Source organism: Larus michahellis, chromosome Z (assembly GCF_964199755.1).
Source record: "Larus michahellis chromosome Z, bLarMic1.1, whole genome shotgun sequence".
NCBI lineage: Eukaryota > Metazoa > Chordata > Aves > Charadriiformes > Laridae > Larus > Larus michahellis.
In genome coordinates, this window is record NC_133930.1 from 65,206,037 (window position 1) to 65,225,699 (window position 19,663).

A 19,663-nucleotide genomic window follows, 5' to 3' on the forward strand; every position below is an offset into this window, starting at 1 on the left:
GCAGTGTGGACACCTGCTCTGCCTTGGGGCACCTCCTGGTGTTAATCCTCCTGTTTTACACTTCTTATTTATTTATTTTTCCTTTCTCTCTGCCCTCTCTCTGTGTGGCGTTTTCGCCCTTTCTTAAATGCTCCCACTGCCAACACCTGGACACTGCACCCAATACAGTCATGTACCTGCATTTGCTTTTCTTCATTCTTCATCATCCATTTATGCTTCCATTCCTTTGTAAAATGTTTGGAAAGGAGCTGAAAGAGGGCCCTGTGTCAGTACTGTTTTATTCTATGACTGTTGTAAATAAAATTGAAAGGTGTTATTTTACTTTATTTTATTTTATTGAGAGACGCAGGTACTTTTGGTTTTCTAAAATGGAAATCTCATTTTGGACAGAAGGTGTTGGAAGTCATGAACTCTTCCTTAGTTAGAAATAATTCAGGTCTGATGATTTTTAAAAACAATGCTGCATGTGCTGTGCAATATAATTTGTTAGACAAGTCCTTACAGCTACAGCTTGCCTTCACCATAGCAAATGATAATGGTATTTAGTTTCCTTTTTTCCCAGTTCTAATAACTACCTAAAATGCTACTCATTATAAAATGACATCCAAGGGGGGTTCAGATCCAGCACCCTGTTCTCCTGCACTCTGGCTGAGCAGCCTATGACAAATCGCTTGAGGTCATGGCAAATGCCTTCGGGCTTTGGCAGTGCAGAAAGATATCCGCCTGTGGGCATGGTCCTCTTCCCTCTCTAGATGTGTCTGCAATGGGCCTGTAGGTACCTAATGCAGGCGTCCTGTGTACCAGACCCCTCATCAAAACGTAACTTGTTTTTAAACGCTGCAGTTTCTAGGAAGTGCTGAGGACATTGAAATCGTGTTGCTGCTTGAATTTGTTTCAGTGGTAGGACAGCTTTTTATCATGATAGAGATCTTTAAAACTAAAAAGAGCTGATACAATAGGAGTCTTTAAATACTATGAATTTACTCTGCATTACTAAATTTCATGCAGAATTTGTAGACTAATGTTTAGTACATCAAGAACTTGGGTGCTTCTCCCAGTGGGAAGGTAAGGACTTTTCCCAGTAGAGTAGAGGTGAGCTGGAAACTAATGGACTTCCTTCTATTGCAAATCTTGGCAGTCCTTTAAAGCCTTGAAAAAGTGCTAACTGGTACCAAAAATGAAGTGTTGGCTCACTGTTGGATGTAAATAACCATTAAGTGCTAGAGCTGATGTAAATTAAAATGATGGTGGACTTTTAAGAGTAAACACCTGCCACTTAAAGTGCTTTCAATTTTTTTTTTCCCTGATACACTAATGTAGTATTTCACTTTCTCCAGAGATATTCTTGCTGCTACTGGCTTAGGCAAATGCAATATTCAGATCTTTGCTCTAACAAGGAAATTTCATTAGTGTAAAACCAGGCAGTCTTGAGAGGAACACCAAGCCTCCGGTCATGAAACTTCAGATCCTTCTGATCTCAGTGACAAAACTTTCACTGACCTCAAGGAATCCCAGATGCCCTCGTTGGGAGCTACTGACTTTATTACAAATCTCTTTTTAGAGGAATTATTCCCTGTGCTTCTTGTCCAGTGAGTGATTCTTGTATTCTGTTTAATTCCAGTTTCCTAGCTTTCACATTTGACTGCTGAATTTTGAACCCATTTCCGTGTCTTTTTTTCTGTCTCACTCAGTTTATTCATTTTTCAGGTCTCCTTTTGCCAAAACATTCTGGTTCCATTGTAAGCATGATATCCTCTAACTTTTTGTTATGCTCAGCAATGGCCTGGGTATGCCAAAAGCTTTCCCATAGGCGCGGGATGCTATTTTATCTAACATGATGGCTAAATGGAGTGTCAGACTTGGCAGAAAAGTTACAAGATATCTGTGATACCTAATGGTGAGGTGTAAGTGAGGTGCAGTTAGAAGGGAAGCTCTCTGGAGGAGTGCAAAAGGCACTCAATGTAGGGGAAAGAGTAACAAAGTTCACTGAGATGCCTGGCAGATCTTTTGACTTTAGGTCTTGGCATGTAAGGGGCACCACTGTTGCACATAAAAAACCTCAGCTCCGATATAATATATATATGATTTTATATTACCATTTTTGAAAGAAACCCAAACAAAAATATTTATTGTCACACTGATAGGCATTGCATAAAGCAATCATTATCAGGGCTGACAAGTGCTTTTCAGAAAGCAATATCACCACCATGAATTTTCTGATCTCTCTACATACAGGGTGTTCTCAATCTCAGTTTTCAGACATCCATCAGAACACTCGGCTGTTGGTTTCAGGAAGTCTTCTGCAGCAGCTTCCACAACTCCAGTGCTTTATGTCCAGTAGTTCTCACAAAACCTAAGGTTTTTTCACAAAAGTATTGGTTGCAGAAAAGGAGGAAGGACAACAGCTGTGCCTCTGTCCTTAACCTTGCAAAGTTTTCTTTCAGGGAAGGCCATTGGAGAGCCAGGTCCCTAAGAAGTAATTTCTGAATGGTTAAGTAAAGAGTAAGTCTGAAATTATTTTTTATAGTCTTCTTAATAATGATAAATCTGAATATAACTGTGAAGATTTACCTACTCCCTAGAGCTATGTTCTTCAAAAACCTGATGTCAAAAATGAAATAAAATGATTGTCTGTACACTTCTTGTTAATTCAGGGGCTTTCTCTGGATGCAGAAAGGATTGCCTCCTTGGCATCCCTAAACAGTGTGAGCATGGCATAGGGAGGCCATCCTGAAACCAAAATCACTTGATATTCTTCTGGACTTGTACTAGCAGATAATAAGATAAAATTTCCATGGAGTTTTGTTTTGCAGCTTATCTTCCCTGTTTATTTCCAGGTGTAAATGATGAATACTATCCTGTCTGTAAGCCAGCTTCAATTAAATCGATGGTGCCACTGGCAGAACTTAGTGTTGATTAGAATCTCTCTTATTTGTTAAAGTCTGAAGATAGGTCTTTTTTTTTCCCCCTTCTCCTTTTCCTTCCTTTTGCAATGGCCAGGTATGTTTGTCAATAAAAGATTCTCTGTCAAAATGCCTGGAGTCTAAATACAAAGTTTGACAGGCATTTATACAAATAAGTTGGCTTGTCACATTTATGTAGTGTTAACATAAACTTCTTTTTTTTCTTTTTTTTTTTTTTATTACTTTAAGAACACTCTCCTTCTTGAAAAAAAGAGAGACATGTCCTTGAGGCAATTAAAGTAAAAGAAACTGATACTTCAGGATGAACCCAAGTCACTTTCATGGCTGGAACTTTGCAGAACAAAGATGTCAGAATGGTATGAGATGATCTTAAATGTATTTTGTTCAGGAGCCTCCATTCTGCAGTGTCAAACCTTCTTTTCCTGGTGATCATAAGCCTGCAGCCTTTCAATTTTTGTTACGCTTAGCGATGGTGCAGCTGCACCGTGTGTCCTCCTTAACAGCACAGAGAGCTATTTCCTACAGAGCATTGGCCAAGCTGGCCTGACATTGCTAAAGAAAAACCTGTGATAAAGACTTGCTGGCAACTAATAAGAGATGTACTGAAAAGGAACTAACTGCAGGGAAGCAAAAAGGGTGTGGAAAGTTGTACTGTTTGAGGATGACAGAGAGGTTCCTGACTTCTTGGTCTGTGATTTTAGACACCCCCGGTGCCCCAGGGTACCGTGCTGCTCTCTGCAGAGTAGGACACTACTAACTCTGTAAATAAGTGTGAAGGAGTATGCTCCTCTCATTTGTCTCTGCATTTAAAACATGGAAATAGCTTTCCTTTTTGTGAAGCTCCTGGAATGAAGTGGAAAACTGTGAATTACCAAACAGCTTTGTCTTTGTAATCCTTCCCCATCAACAGTTGCATACACCTCTACCTGCATGCACAGCAATATTGCTTTGTTTGTTGCCACATTCACTGTAAGTGCTTTTACCTAAAAGTTAGAATCTTAGGATAATAAGATTTATAACCATGCAATCTTCTGTATATATGTGCTGCTAAAATACCATGATTTTGGTTGCAAATCTTCCATAAAAACTAGAAAATCTTTTAACATAAGCATCTACTGTTGCGTGTTGTGTTAGTAATTCTTGGAGAAGGGAGAGAGCAACATGAGGAACAGTGGTGTCCTATCAGTTTCCTTAGACTGTCTTGTCCTTCTTCTCTTCCAGGCTTTGAAGAAGTGTTTGATGAGAAGGAACCGTGACGATTCTCACTTGCTAAGGCAGTGGTAACACAGGATCTGGGTGGGAATAAGTCCTCATCCCTTCTGATATTCGCACTTACCCATAGTACATCTGTGCCTCAGGAGCTTAGGAGAAAATAAGAGTGAAAGAGATTTACTGGGCCACAGAGTCTAATCTACTGTATTCACAGCCAGGTATTTCATGTAATCCCTTTAAAAATATGGTCAAGCTTCATCTTTGAACTGGCCAGAAACAGTGATAACAGCAATCTCTGGGGTGCTTTCGACTTCTGACTCCTTTGTGGGTTACAAGTCTTTTTCTGACCTCCAGTCTAACGGTATTCACAGTCAATTTATCCTGCCCTTCCTCCCTCTCCCCTTGTGGTTTGGGCAAAACAATGCTTTGAGTTGTTCTAGTGATGTTAATTTCCTGTGACCTTTCCATCCTTCAGTGCTACTGCTAACTGGGTAGCTGCAAAGACAACTTTCCTTTTTGTAAGGAAGCTCTGTTAATGAGTCAGTTTTTAAAATTTCTGAGCACTTTCAAGAGGAATAGAAATTTGCTTAAGGTCAAGGAAAAGATTCTCAGTGATGTAGTTGTCTCTTGTCATGTTACAGCTCAGCTGTGTCTGTGCTCATAAGTACTGTGACCTGTTAGGCTACAGACAAGGTTAGTGCTACGGTGCTGTTTTTTGGAGATGGTGTGGAGTCGTTTCAACGAAATGTTAGTCAAGTCCTCTGCTCTGAATACCCATTAGAGGTTGGAGTGCATTCAGCAAGTCCCTGGGGAGCATTCACCTCCCCCTTGTCATCCAGAAAGAATATAGCTTTTACGGTCTGAGCCTGCTCTGTGGCATGAACCAACACGTGGAGGCAATTGGGAAATTGTGTTCAAAAGCACACTCCCCAGCTGGCCTACAATGATAATGTGTCTATGTCCTTACTTTCTCACAGCACTCCTCTGCTGCAGGCTTGAGCTGATGCCCCGAGTACTTGAGGTGGACTGCTCATATTTCTTCAGGTGAAAACCCTAGCCATGTGAGGTTTAAAAGTAATCTGTTCAGGGACATGTTAGTATTTCTTTCAGCATAAAATGAAACTGTGAAACTGTGTCCACTGATTGCCCCCTCAGCCCAGAGTTGGCACGTGATATTTTTAATGGGACTATTGATAGGTTTAGTTCTCTGGGTTTTTTCTTTTTTTTTTTTCTCTTTTCTTTTTCTTTGTTTTCTCAGGCTGTGCTGTGACCTACTGAGTTTATAATTGGAGACAAACTGAAATAGCACCACCGGAGACTGCAGCAATGATCTCATTAAAAAGTCAACATTTGCTAATAGAGAAAAACTGATGTTGAAAATGCCTTTAGGTGGAAATTCCTAACAAATCGGGTTCTCTATAATGATCACTTACATACCTATTAAGACTGCGTTTCCTTTTGAGAATTCATCAGTTTAATGCAGAAATGCTGCATGACAATGTTATTTCTTTTATGATACGTCATTTAGAAGTGGACCAAGATGCCATTATTTGCTATGGAAACAGAAAAATGAAGGGCTTATAAGTCCTGAACATTTTTTCATACCGCAATTAGTATTGCTGCAGTTTTACAATCCAGTATCTGTTTTATGTTGTTTATTGTGCAGCTTGTTTTGGGTGAATGAAAAATAGTAACAGTGAAAACAGGCAAAAATAACCATCTGGCAAGTAAGAAGGTTTAATGAAGACTTATTGTATTTCAAGTATTTGAAAAAAAGGAGGAAAAAGTTCTTCTTGGCTTCACGTAGGACTGCAGATTTCAAGGCACCTGAAAGCCCTTAGATGATGGTCATTAGCTCTAAAAATCAGCCTCCTCCAGCAGCCGGTTGAAAGGTTTGTTCTTAGCTGCTAATCTGTAGTGCCCAAAATGGTTAATGAAATAATTTAAAAACCAAGTCAGATTTTCTTATTAGGTTAATTAAAAGTGAAAAAACTCCTCTAAGCTGTTTGTGGTTTCCATGAAAGATGGTCATAAGTCTCCATGGGACTGACTGTGGTTGTCAAACCCAGCAAAGCATTTCACTTCGAGCGTATAAGCAGTGTATACATTCATATAGGCTGAACTACACTGGATTTCTCATGCCTATGTGAGATATGTGAGTGGAGAACTTTGTGGGACAGAGATTTAATGAAGCAGGGGAGAAGTTTCACAAGTGGTCAAGGTTACCAGGAAAAAGCAGTGAACTCTGAACTGGAATGAAAGACACGTAAAAGGACAGGGTTGCAGAAAAGAAATGACATTTGAGACAGCCTTGGAACAGAAGGTCTTTTGAGATAACACAGAAGAAGTGGAAGAACCAGGGGAGTGGAGAACCAGGCTGGAGAGTGAAAAAAAGTGGAACGAGATGCACAAACCAGGCTCTTACCTCTTTGACTCCTCATGCAAAGTGGTCTACGTAGGAAAACATTCTGTTGTATGAATTAAATCTATCAGTAAGAAGTCATAGAATTACAGAATCAAAGAATTGTTTGGGTTGGAAGGTACCTTTGAAGATCATCTAGTCCAACCTTCCCGCCATGGGCAGGGACATCCTTCACTAGACCAGGTTGTTCAAGGCCCTGTCCAGCCTGAACTTGAGCACTTCCAGGGATGGTACATTCACAGCTTCTCTGGGCAACCTGTTCCAGTGTCTCACCACCCTCATTGTAAAAAATGTATCCCTATATCCAATCTAAACTTACACACTCTCAGTTTAAAACTGTTGCCCCTTGTCCTGTCTCTACAGGCCTTGGTAAAAAGTCTTGCTCCACCTTCCCTTTAAGCCCTCTTTATATATTGAGAGGCCACAATAAAGTCTCCGCAGAGCCTTCTCTTCTCCAGGCTGAACAATCCTGAGCCTAGCAGAGGTGTTTCAGCCCTCTGATCATTTTCATGGCCCTCCTCTGGGCCCACTCCAACAGGTCCATGTGTTTCTTGTACTGGGGACCCCAGAGCTGGACGCAGTACTCCAGGTGGTGTCTCTCAAGAGTGGAGAGAGGGGAAGAATCACCTCCTGTGACATGCTGGCCATGCTTATTTTGCTGCAGCCCAGGATACAGTCAGCTTTCTGGGCTGTAGGCACACATTGTCGGCTGATGTCTAATTTTTCTTCTACCAGAATCCTAAAGTCCTTCTCTGCTCCATCCATCCCCCAGTCTGTATTGATATTGGGGATTGTCCGGACCCAGGACATTGCACTTGGCCTAATGAAAATGCAATACTGTCATAATGAAAGAGTTTCTATTGAATTAATCTTTCTCAGTTTTAATGTATACTTTTTTGTTATTGGCTTCCTTATCAGAACATAAATAGATTGCATGAGAGTTTAGGGGGGAGAGGGACCATCTCTGGTGAAGAGAACATGCTTAAGATAGATAAAGTGCTTCTGTACTTATTTAAGATTCTCTAAAAACACATTTCTGAAATAAATTAAAAGAAAAATATTGGATTTGAGAAAAATAAAAAGTAACAATGAAACAACATTAAAAAAGGCGGCAGTATTCAACACCAGAAATTATTTTGCAAAGGTGGGATTTGGTTTTGGTAAAAGCAAAGACATTTCGGGCGTTGGAGCAGTAGTTTGGCTGTATGTTCAAATATGAATTTCTAAATGATGGTGCATGAAATCCTTTCCACAATGTTGTACTTGACAAAATCTTCACTTGCATCAGGAGGTCCAGGTTTTTATTTGCTTTGTTTTTGTCTGTGCTGGTTTTTAGGCATTCAGCTAGAAATAAGGGAATAAATTCAGATTTTACTTTAGCTTTCCTCCTTCAGAATGGACTTCTATGTTTTGGGTGGCACCCATTGCAGTTTCACAGGAAGATGAAGTTACTCATCAATAGTCAGTCTTAATCTCCTAATGTGATGTCCTCTAGAGATGAAGGGTGAGGCAAGACTTTCCTTGTGGGTAAGAGGTGATGAAAACCTTCAATTACTGTATCATTGCACCTGAGCGAGAGGAAGCAAGGTGCACTTAGAGAAAATAAAAACAAACTATACCAGAAATTCCATGAAATTATCTGTCATACGACAGGAGAAGGAAGTAAGTAGAAAATTCAGGTAAAGCTGTTTGTTTATCTAAAAAGGATTCATTCACTGTATGTGTCAAAGAATAGCTTCTGTACCTCGTTAAATAGGAATAATAGAAATTCTTTTCTTCCTAATTATGGAAACATTCATGGTATAGTGCATAAATGACTCAAGTATCAGGGAAGACAGTCTTAAGAATATGAAGGGCGAGTGTTAGATGACTGAAAAAGTGACACAGTGACGTTCAGATATCTTCTGGCGGCTCATTCAAAGCCTGTTGAAATGAATACTTTCTGTAGGGCTTTTTTTAGCCTTTCAGAGGGTGAAATATATTTAACCAGGTAAAAATGGCTTTCTAGATTTTAGAGGCCAGACCTATATTGTTGTAGATGGTCCCAGTTTCATAAAATGTAGGTAGTAGCTGCCTCTTGAAACCAGTTAAAATTCTTGTCATCACTATTGCTATTGGAGGGATTCTTTAGAGAATTATTCCTGTGGTACTCCCTGCACCTATTTCCTAACTGGGAAAGCTATTTTTATTAAAGACAAAAGCAACCAACTTGCCCAGATATGAAGGAGCTTGAATCCTTCATTTCTGTAATTAATACAAACTGAAATCACTGGTTGAAATTTTCACAGACTCAGAAGTTCAGTCTGGACGCAAGCCAGTCACCACTCTGTTTTTCAAATACAGAACCGACGTTTAGTCACAATTTGGTTTAGAAAAACTAAATGTTTATTTAAGCCGTTGTTGCACTTTGCACAGACATATGAGTTATTTGAAGTGTCAGGTCTACATAGTACCGATTCAAAAAGTCTGTGTTTTGGTGAGGTTTTTGTTAGGTTTTTGTTTGTTTATTGTTTGGGTTTTTTTCTGTTTTGTTTTTTTTTTTTTCTTTTTATGGGTGACATACAGGGAATTGAGGAATTTCTGGCCTACTTCCATCAACTGCTTTCTGTAATCAGTGACTAACAACTAGCACCTTCCTCTGGGTAAGACACAGAAGGGGACCCTCTAACATGCTAAGCAGTGGGTTACATATTCCTTTTGATCAAAGCAACCTTGAGGTGAACACACAATACGTAGCAGTGTTCCCTCACTTTAGGACAAAACTGAACCTGTTCCTGCTGCTCCCTGCAGATTGAAATTGGGGAATTCGGCACTGGAAGTACAGAATACAGAAGTCTGGGTAAGGAGATAACGGTCGTGTAGGAGGGGATTGGTGTAAACATTCAGTGTCTCCCTTCTATCTGTCACGCATCTGGACCACAGCAAATTTCACTGACAAATTCCCTAGCTGTAGGGTTTTGAAATAACAAGGTTTTAGAGTGGTTGTTTTAGCAGCTCAGTAGAAATTTGTGAAAAGGCTATTTCTGTGCAATTCCCCATCACCAAGAACCATGTGCCTCTTGTGGACCGAATCCGCTCTGCTATAAAGCTGCTATAAAAGGCTGCTTCTCTCCTCACTTTCTTTCACTCTGCAGCCTCCATATCACCGCAACTAACGCCCTCGCCGTACCAGAGGATGTCCCTGTAAGACTGGGGTCTGGCGCTGAGGGAGCTTCACCTTGCAGTGTCAGGGCCAGGGACCACGATCGGGGGAGCCTGGCATGCAGCTCGCCCTGCTGGATCCTCTTCTCCCACTTTATCACTGTTACAGCATGCCCTGATCAATCTCTCTCTGCTATTGCTGACATGAGAGCTGAAAAAATGAACTAGCTGGGGTCCCTATACCATACGTAGGCTTTTCTCTCACACATTCTGCAGGTGGTAAGTGTGAAAACTAGTGTCAGCTTCAGCGCCTCTGCGAAGCCCACGTTTGTTGACTCCGAGAATTGCACACCTTCAGCTTGGTATCCACTCTCCAAGCACATAAAGGATGCAAACCCAGAAGCCGTGGTAGGAGGAAGACTCTGTTAATGCTCCTTGTGTTATTAAAAGAATTCCCCTCTTCCTGATGTGTACATATTTCTGAGATAAAACAGCTCTGTAGCAGGCTGCAAGGGATGATGTGGATGAGAGAAAGGGACATCTTGCGTGTCCTGACACTGCTGTGAATGAGTTGATGCTCTCCATCAAAGTCACCATGAGACATAGAGGGTGTTTGTGGCTGCTACCTGCACGGAGGGCATGTGGCGTGGGAGGGCACTTGAGGACCCTGGCTGGGGTGGTGGGATGGCCCTCAGTGGCCACACACTGCCCAGCTGCACCCCCCAAGACCCCCGACGGCTCCCAGCACCCCTCCAGCCTGTGCTGAGCCCTGGCGTTACTGCTCAGCCGCACCCAGATTTGATTTTGCTGCAATGCAATTAGAGAAATGCACTGGTGTAACTGGAAGAACAAATTAAACAAGTCTAGGCAAACACCAAAAAGTGCATAATTCCAAAGGCAGAACTAACACACATGACTGAGCAATGCACATAAATACAACTCCAAACATATAAAATGTTAAATTAACTAGAAATCAATATTGTCTTTTTGTTGCTAGGATGTCTTCTCTTGCTCTCATCGGAAGACACTTTAATAGCAAAAGCAGGTCACACTGGTAATATTTTACACAAAAAAAGGACAAGACTGCAAAGTCTGACAGTGATCTGAAAGGAAAACAGTTTCTTACAGGCACTATCCTCATTCCCTCCCCCCCCTCACTGAATCCACTCTTCTGAGGTTTGTGATTAACTTGTACATGTCTGAAACCTTAAAGTCCAAGCACAATCTGGAATCTTCAAAATTTTATTGATATTTTAGAAACCTTGTTTTATTACTTCAAATTTTTACAAATCAAAGTCCAGAGAACAATAGCACTCGTTTTTTACTGTTTACTGCGAAGTCATGCCTGCTGCAGTGCTTACATATTCTTTGAAAATCATTAATTTTTCATGAATGTACTGGGTAAATTGCCAATCTTAGCATGCATAGACTTACTTGAAAAGTGCAGTAAGGGAAGACAAGATCTTTTGGACATGCCAAAGCAATAAAAATCTATTTTAGAGGCTTGTGTGCACCAGCATTTCAAAAACCATTTCCATGATGCACTATCACATTCTGCAAATCATCTGTTATCACTGATAATCTTTTATTAGGCAATTTCCATTTCAAAGAGTTTTGATGGTAATTTTTCAGCTTCCTCTTATCTCACCCTTACATCCTTCACAGAAAAAAAATAAAGAAGTTAAAGGACGTTTATTTTTAAACAAAATATAAAGTGATCCAGTGCTACTTTTAATAATGCATTTTCATATACAGGAAGTGAGGTGGAAAAAAATTTATTCAGCATAATTCTTAAAAGTCATAGGTTCAACTCTTTTAAAAATAACTTAATTTTTGTTACTGGTCAGAGTCCTGGAAGCAACTGAATGTTTTGCTGCAATGTGTTACGTAATGCGTCAAAGAACATCCAGTCTTTACAGACATCTCTGGTTGTGGTACAGGTTTTGGTCTCATTTAACACTGTTTTACACTAGTGTGTTCTGCTTTTCTCTGTGGCCTTCTCCCTGGCTTAGGTTTTGTACCATGGAACAGAAGCACACCCTAAAACCTCCATAGAACCTCATGGCATTCCACAGCGACACCTTTTTTCAAAAGGAGGGCTCGATTTAGAGAAGGATTTATGTGCTTAGCTTTCTTGAAAAGCATCTAAGCCCAAAATTTAGATATTCAGAAGCTCTCCGGTCAGTTTCCTCTTAGCCTACAGGCACTGAGGCTTTTAGCATTCTTCAGCCTCCAAAACTGTGTGCAGGCGGCGTTCAGCAGTGTGGGTCGCTCCTTTGCTTAAGCCCCGTTGGGTGGTTCTTGCATCAATCTCTTAAAAAACAACCAGAAAATAAGCTGGTGGCCTTCTTTCCCCTCATCAAGCATCTCGGCATGGATAGTCTTTCTTTTACCCATCAAGTGATTTCACCCTACATCTCCTACCATGTTGCTTTACCTCCTAAGTTACAATATACCCTCTGATGGAACTGTTCTTGTTCGCTCCTGTTGAAGTTGTTCCTTTCAATGCTCAGCCTGCAGTAGGAGCTCTGTTTGCTCAAGAGTATCTCTGGAGCAGCTGTTGTGGTAGCAGTGCTGTGTGTGTATGCGAGTGCACAAAGACAGACTCACTGGGCTTGGACAAGTCTCTTGAGTTCCTTCTAACAGGTGTGTTCAAATTGCACCTAATCGTCGGTGTTCTTGCTCATACTCTAGTTGATATTCCTTCTGTTTAGATTACTGTCATTTTAGCCTCTCATGCTTGAAGTAGCATTAGTGACTTATTCTATATAGTCTTGGCTAGGTTTCACCTAGCTGAGTTATTTAGCAATAAAGTTCCTTTTTACTCTTTGTGTTGCTGTTAGACATGTCTGTGAGCAGCTGAGAGTGAGGCTTTGTTATGCTGGCTCTGAACGATAAACGATCTGAACACCTGAATTGCCCCAGAAATGGTTAAAGGGAGAATGTATTTGTTGGCTGGTGACAGCCTGGGTAGCTTTTGCAGTGGTTTCTCTTGGTTGGATTTGCCATCTGGCATCTCCCTCCATTCCCCCTCCCCGAGGCACTGTGGGTTCTTGTGCACTCGTGTCGGGAGGTACCATCTAATCTTCGCTCTGACGGGGTAGGAGACCCACGCAGACGTGTGCTCTGGCTTACAACAGTGACCCGTTTCTTTGTTCCTCCCAGGGCAGCTGTTGCTGCTTTAGCCGCTTCTGGCATTTCTCACCCATCAGCCTGTTGTGCTGCCGCTTCGCAACGCAGTGCGCATTTCTCCTTGAACTTGTTCCTTGGTTCCTTGTAAAAGAGCAATGTAGCAACTCGCTGCCACGTCGGATGTGTGGACGGGACAATCTCCAGGCTGCAGTGCCAGAGAACTGAAGCACTTCATAGTCCGTTCACGGAGTAGTGATGCCACAGAAAATACGTAGGTAGACGCAGGACAAGTCCACTTACTTCATCACATTTGATCCACCAATTTGCCAAGAGCTTACATTTTAAATAACAACTCAGAAGTGTTCCTCTTCTTTATTTAGAATGTACAAATGGAACAGATGATCCCTACAACAACGATTCATCATGGTAGTGTGATGTAGTTGCATACGCAGACTGCACAGCTGAAAATGAAGACCTAAGGATGCAGGTGTCCAGTGGGAGAATACAGTGCAAATGCTGGTCAAGTTGATGCGTTGGGATTTTTTGTTTGTTTGTTTTTAAGTAAATGAGTTGCATTAAGACTAATCGAAAGGAAGCATCTGCTCTTCATCTGTGTACCGATTCTTAAACAGTATTGAAAAGTAACAGTAGAAGAGAGCTGAATAATAATAAAGAAGACATTTTAAAAAGTCATGGTTTGTTTTTTCAGGAATAATTTGCTTAGGAAAAAACTGCTCAAAACAGAAAAGGTGTGCTTGTTTCTACTGGTTGGAAATTGAACTGTGGCGTTATTACCTAGTACTCACCCCTTGTTTTCTGTGGGTGGGCCGCTTCAAATCAAAGTAGTCTGTGTAGCCAAAGGTTTGGGTTGCCTCCAGTTAGATAACTAGGATGAGTTTCTGTGTTCATTTGAGCCTGCTTTCTGAGCAAGCCATAGTGTTTTCACTAGAACAGGAGAGATGAGGATTGGTGGACCTCTGTTATCTATTGGCTTACAGAGACTGAAATACGTATGTGCGTATGTGGTGCCTCTGTATCGCTTCTTACTGCTAGTAGTGTCGACAGGACTGTCAACAGTTTTCCTTGCTTGGCCCATGACCTTTCACTTTTTTTACCCAGAGGAATGCTGAGCGGACCATCGTTCAGACTATTTCTGCAGCTTCTTAGACACCTTCTCTTTCCCGAAATCTACCAAGTGAATTGCACTTTTCTGTCTACTGGGTGTCTTAATTGGGTAAAAATTATAGTGAACTTCAAGTTACACCTGAAGTGACCCAAGATAGCACATGGCACTAAAAGATTGTTTAGCGTCTAACTTTTGCCTCCAGAGACCTGCACCAGGGGCAGAGACCTCCTGCGTTAGGCACCGTCCATACACAACACAGAAATTGTCGCCCAGGACAATTACCCAAGTATAACCTGAAGAAATGAGCAGATGCAACAAGCAGGAGAGAGGATATGAAACAACAGTGGAATAAAATTGGCTGGTAAAATAAACAATCGTCAAAACACACCATCTGCTTTTCTGCAGAGCCTACAAATCACCGAACAATGGCTGGAGTGAGTTTAAAAGCATTTGAGGAAAAATAATTACTGTTGCTGTGGTTTCTGAGCATTTGGGAAAGAATGGATTCCAATTGTATCTGCATCTTTTTCAATAACTCACAGGGAATTACAGTCCAAGCCTATTTTATTCAAAAGTGTTTATATTTTTGAACCAATTTTCTGTCGGCCAAAGCAGCAGCTATGTTTACAATTCAGAGGCACAGCTCTGCTGTCAAAGATCCAGGAAAAGCAGCTGTGTTGGAAAACTTTCTATGAGCCAATGACAATGTCTTTCTTTTCTGAAGAAGCATGACTCAAAACTGCTGTGACTTGTGATTTTGCTTTTATGTCTCAAAATGCATGGAAAAATTGCTACCTTCAGGGTGGTCATATGTTAAATGGAAATAATGTTTGCTGAGAGGCACATCATTGGAAATTCACGCGCATGAGAATAATGTGCTTCTGCTTCTTCTGGCAGCTTCAGTGGGAGTGGGATTTGGATTGGATGAAGAATCAGTGCTGCCCTTCGCTAATGGAAAATTATTATTTTTTATAGTAAGAGGTATGATAATATGACAGGTACAATGAAGTACTCCCTTCCTTCCCAAATGTCTTAATGGCCCAGAACTTGGATGCAAAATAAGACTTTGTAATTCCACATCACATACTTCAATGAAATTATCACTGTGGTTCTTGAGATCTGACACAAGATTATTGAGATGATGCCAAAATCTACTGCATACTGTATGTATTTGATGTAATCAGTGCTCTCTGAACTGTGAGCCTAGTGGCAGATACCATTTCCCCCGCCGCACTAGGTTTTTATACCATGAATATTAGAAAATTGAAGTCCTGACAATATGTTAATTTCACTGAGAGCAAGGCACTTGTACTGGTCCTAGATTCTTAAAATAGGATTGGTTTTGATCACTAGTAAACTGCTTTTGTCACTTATGACTCTAAGTTATGAACAGTAGAAAGTAGAACTCAAAGTTAAAGAACGATTTCCTGTGGTTTCCCTCCTAACGCTCCATGTTCAGCTGCCGCTGAGCTTACGTGACTCTGTTCTTTGTCTCCATCTCTCTACTCAAGCCCTCTTGTAGGTGCATTTCTTCAGTTATCTGGCAAAAAAATCTCACTTGTTTATTTTCTAGGATTTTTAAAATGAAAGATTGTAATAATCAATGTTCTTGAAAGCTACTATATATCCCGTGGACAGAATAGAAATAGAGGAAAGCAGGAGCATGCAGAAATGAGGAGGATTTAGTGCTCTCAGCCCTGGAAGCTAAGTTTTTTTTGCTCTAACCTCTGTCAAGATGTCAATCTTCAGGCCAGATTATACTGGATATTGCAGTTAATAATCATCAAGGGACCAGTTTAAATTATACCCATCTGCTTTTGCAGTGTATAAGCAAACATTTGGGTATTCAGTAATCTTTTTTTGGGTTTTCTTGTCATTAGTTTGGTAGTTTTACTGTTGAATTGGATCCCAAGAGATCATCTGCTTATCAGTTTCCCAGTAGCTAGCAGGTGTAGTCTGTGGAAGATCTGCTGTTATGCCATTAGCTCTGTAAGAACCTTGTATTTTGTCACTTCTGATGTAGCCTAATGAGACACAAGAGTCTTACTCTTCTGTAACAACAATTTATCACTTTTCAGAGAGTATGCTGTTAAAACAAACACATTTTTCTTACACATGTATACCTCACAAGGGCCACATTCCCACCCTTTACTAACATCTTGTATTGTGGTGTACCTCAGATGATTATTTGAGACTCGCAGGGGTAGTTAAAAAAGGTAATTTATACGGAGGATGTTACAGGTGTTATGTTTTATAACAATTTCAAAACAATAAAAAGTGAATAAAATTTCCAGAATGATTGTTTTCTTCTAGGATACATCTAAAATCTGATGTATGTGAAGTGTAAGCATAGTAACTGTTGTTCTTGGTTTTCATACAGGGAGTCTGAAATATTGATTTTTGTATATATTATTGATACATATATATATGTTTTATTTGTTTATTTATTTATTTATTCTAATTGTGAGAGTGAGGAGAAAATATTTGTGGAGGGGACAAGGATGATCTCTGCAAAATTACTGAACATTGGCAATCTCTTAGTGAATTGGAAAAATTATAAAAATGCTGCCTGAGTCCTGGCTTATTCTTCGCCTTGGATCCACAAGTATTTAACATGATTTGTTATAAAAGAAGAATAAAACCGTGGTCTAAGTGAGCAATTTTTTGGTTCTCCAAAAGTGTGTGACAATTTATTCTCTCAGCTCTTTGGAGAAAAAACTGACTTTGCACACAAGAGTGCTCTCGGGCTGGAGAGAGATCAAAGCCTTGTCGTCATATCCTCCTGCTTCTACCTCAGTTGTGTGGCATAACTCAATAGGCTAGATAATGTGAGAGGAGAACCTACGAGAAAAAGTAGAACTTATAATACTTAAATTTAACTTAGGTTCAAGTGCAGTCTCTACCACCTACCATTGAGTGCTGGAACTTTTGTTTCCCATGTCGCAGGCAAATGCCAGAATGTCTTCAGAAGAATGTATATGTGCTCTGGCATAAATTTCATCCTAGACCTAAAGGAATTTTCATCGCTGTTGTCTGATGTCATTTGTGAAGTGGTTTTTAATTTATCTTACTATGGAAAGGAAATGGTGAGAGTTCTTGGTCAGTAAGAAGACAAAAACTCAGTCCCTTCTATAAGAAATAACAGCCACTGGGACTTTTCCACAGGGTAAGCTAGTTAGGCACCAGTCTAGGCACTAGTGTTTCTGGCCTTGCAGGGGCTGTCACAATTTGGAAGTATAATTGCTCTGTCACTCCTTAAGGCTGTTGGAATTACAAGTGCATCCAACTTTCACCAGAAAATACTGTAGCCTAGTTTAATTTAATGCGTTACTATAGAAAAAAAATTTTTTACTTACTGCAGTGGATTCACTTCTAATAAAATGAACACTTCTTTCCATGCAACTCAGGTAGCCCTGGAACAAAATCACAGAACAGTTTTCATGTTTAAGCGCAGAGTGAGATAAATACATTGAATGTGTGACTAACCAAGAAATCAGTTTCCATAGTAACACTAACTGCATGACAATCCTTAAACTTAGCATCCTACAGGATCTGTAAAGAATATAAGCATTATTATTATTATTTTGTATTCCTGCTGCGCTAAACTATCCTAGCCCAAGATAGGAGTTCCACTGTGGTGATAATGTAGGAAATATGAAAACATATGTAGTTCTTTGGGACACATACAGTTTTCTGAATTGAGGAAAAGATAAAATGAGTATGAAGGAGGGCTTCATAGCAATCAATGTGCATAGAGAACATTTATCATAACTGTGGGCTTTTTTCCCTCTCTGTCAAGTCGTGACACCCGGTGCTCTTTTAGCATTTCTTTCAGCTCCTACTGTGGCTGCAAGGGACTACCTGTAAATTTAGACTCTGTCTTTTCCTCTCATCTGTTTTTCTACTTAAGTTTGGTGGCATTCAAAGACAAACAAAAAATCCAGCAGGTTGTCTTGCAATTCTCTTGGAAAAAGGCTTCTTTCCACAGGGTGCCTTCAGGCACCTTTGTATTGATGGTGGCTGATGTGCTGCCTGGCAGGCTGTGGCAGGCTTTGTGCTGCACCACATCTTCACCGTCCTGGAAATAAAGGTCTAGTTAATGAAAACAACCTGTGCAAAATGAACAATTTAAATAAACACAAAACCTACCAGGCCATTTTGCATAGGCTAGAGTCGTCTATATTTTTTGCAAAAATTCACACATGCATCTCCTGTATATTATTATCCTGGCAGGAGGTGTGCAGGTCTCTTCCAGACCCACTTCTTGCTCTTATAGAATCATAGAATCATAGAATTGCCTAGATTAGAACGGACCTTTCAGATCACCTAGTCAAACCATCAACCCAACCCTGACAAAAACCACCACCAAACTACCTCTATGCACTATGCAGACTACTTCCCAACTCCACAAAAACCCCACATTTGTAAACCAATCTAAAGCCAACTTTAAACAAACCTAAAGCCAACTTTGAACAAACCTAGGCCCAGTCTCTAATCAGATCAAGTCAGATGTCAAATCAGGTTGGACTCTTTCCTTGATATCTATAAGAATATCAAGAAATACCTTATCTGCAGGGTCTGCGTACAGTCAGCTGCTCTGCCACTGCAGTATGTGTACACAGTAGTATCACTCCCTTTTTTCTGGTTTTTGTCATGTCCTGTTAGGACTTTTTAGTCATGACCAGTTCAATTGTATCTGACACTTAGTGGGTAAAAATAAATAAATAAATCTTAGCACTGGTGTCAAATTCAGATTTGAGATTTGGTTCCCTTGTATACAGTGTATTCTCCATAAACCTGGGGCGTTCTCCATGCCGGTGCTCTATAGGAACTGGATATTTGTACACTGTTCTGCTGCATCACCTGAACACCATAAGTAAGGGGGATTAAATCCCCTTGTCCCCATTCTCTGCTACAGTGGGGGCGGGCGGCTGCTGGGAGGTGGGTTTGGCTCCATGGTTCCCCCTTTTTGTAATGCTGGCTCGAGGCAGTAGAACGGAGCTAGCAGTACTAGCTTAAAGTAAAGCAAAGTAATAGGATGCAAGCTGTGCGGCTCAATGACGAGTGTCCCTAGCAAACATTAAACATCCTCTTTCTCTTCAGGAGACGGAGTGTAATAAGCACAGAAGGTGGCTGTACGGCTTATTAGCTTTAGGTTGGCAAGGACTGCTGTTACTTTTTCAATTAATTTTCAAGTCCAGACCTCTGGCTAGCTCAAATCCACTGCTTCATGTTCACAAAAGAAAGGAGTTTGTGTGCTGGAAACTTTGGACTATTAAGTCACATTTGTTGTTAATGAGACTGCTTTCAGCATTCATGTTAAGCTTTGGATAGGTTACCAAAGATAAAAGGAGCCCAGAACCTTGTGTGCATGTGCATGGCTTCACAACAGTCCGTGGGAAGCAGGAGACAGCTCATGAGAGAAAAAGGGAAAGAAAAAGGGCTAGTCTGCAGCATGTTTCATTATTATGCTGCTAAAAGTTCCTCTAGGTGTTTGTGCTTTCATGATTTAGACTATCAAGCCTCACTTAGAGGTTCACTTCAGAAATGCAGTGGATTAAAAAGCTATTTTCCAAGGATTGTTTGCTACTGTCTCTTTGCCAGAACTTAAAACAAAGGGATGGAAAGGATCTTTCCAGTGCTTGTCATTACCTTTAGGACAAAGGAAACTATATTAAGCTAAACAAGATTCTGATCTCACTCTGA

General features: G+C 40.5%; 1 long non-coding RNA gene across 1 annotated transcript in view; it reads right to left on the reverse strand.

Moving 5' to 3' along the window:
- Positions 1-10,925: 10,925 nt before the first annotated feature.
- LOC141736000 (uncharacterized) overlaps positions 10,926-19,663 on the reverse strand; it is a 37,854-nt gene continuing 29,116 nt past the window's right edge. Inside the window, exons 4-6 of the long non-coding RNA XR_012584882.1 lie at positions 17,819-18,035; positions 17,314-17,370; positions 10,926-13,489 (exon numbers count right to left, since the gene is read on the reverse strand). This is a non-coding gene — a long non-coding RNA (uncharacterized LOC141736000). The remainder of the gene's footprint in view (positions 13,490-17,313; positions 17,371-17,818; positions 18,036-19,663) is intronic.